Genomic DNA, 1,426 nt, shown 5'->3' with positions numbered 1-1,426 from the left:
TTATTATTATTCCGCTGAGGTTGACTTGTGCCTTTAGTAGAAAGGATTCTTCTTCTTCTTCTTCTTCTTCTTCTTCTTCTTCTTCTTCTTCTTCTTCTTCTTCTTCTTCTTCTTCTTCTTCTTCTTATTATTATTATTATTATTATTATTATTATTATTATTATTATTATTATTATTATTATCATTATTTTGTTTTGTTTACTCATAATCTGCATGTTTGTTACAATCACTTGCCGAGACAAACTCAGCATCCTAGGGCGAGTGAAGGATAAGAGATGTTACAATGTGACTGAAAGCTTGGGAAGAGTAAGTGGCAAGGGCAATTGCGAAATATCTTCATGTATATCTACACGACGGTGATGAGAGAGTGAATCCAATTTAGAAGATAGATCAGTACCATTAGAATTACAAATGCGGTGTTGAATGCGGTCCAACAGAGTTAAACAATCCGCAGGACCACCAGCCCGTATGTAACAACAGTACTCAATGCAGGGGCGAATGGTACCGCAACAAGTCAGGACATCCGTTTTACTCAACGCCTACCCTTGCGTTACAAATATTGTGCCTTCTTCGCGAGGCTTGACTCCTAAAAATAGAAGCATTCTAAATTACTCTAAATAACATATTATTTTGTTCTACGGTTGTCTACGTCGTGTATTTAAATTTGTTCAGAAACGAAATCAACTCCATCAAACACATTACTTATAAGGGTTTATGAAATCCACTGTCACCATTATTATTTAGACTACATTGCATAAAACAGGCGAAAATCTAATCATATATAATATCGTGTCACGTTCTACATGAACATATCAAATGAATACGTAAACTGTTAATTTTTTTTTTTCAAAATAACAGTGAAGTTCATTATTTACGTTATTTACATTTGACGCATATTTGTCTTCAACTTGTTTGTTGTTAACACAACGTTTCGGCTGATATACCCTCCAGCCTTCTTCAGGTGTCTCGGGGAAATTTCGAACCTGTGTTCTCATTCTTAAAGTCTTTGCCGATGTTATTATTATTATGCCCACGGGCATATGGCGTAGTGGTTAAGAGCGCGGGCTATTAACACCAATATTCCGAGTTCGATTCCAAGCAGTGACCTGAACAATGATGATAATAATAATAATAATAATAATAATAATAATAATAATAGTAACAACAACATCGAAAAATACCTTAGGAATGAGAACCCAGGTTAGAAATTCCAAGATACCTGAAGAAGGCTGGAAACGTGTTAACAACAAACAAGATGAGGACAAATATCCGTTGAATGTAAATAATGTAAGTAATGTAAATAATGTAAATAATGCACACAATTCCTCATCTCTTAAATATAGAACTGAACAGTGAGGTTGTTGTAAGTGATCTCAATAAGTATATGTAATAATCTGTAACATTTATCTGTAACATTTATTGTAGG

The sequence above is a fragment of the Octopus bimaculoides genome, chromosome 2 (assembly GCF_001194135.2).
Source record: "Octopus bimaculoides isolate UCB-OBI-ISO-001 chromosome 2, ASM119413v2, whole genome shotgun sequence".
NCBI classification, from domain to species: domain Eukaryota; kingdom Metazoa; phylum Mollusca; class Cephalopoda; order Octopoda; family Octopodidae; genus Octopus; species Octopus bimaculoides.
Note: the sequence above shows the minus strand (reverse complement) of the source record.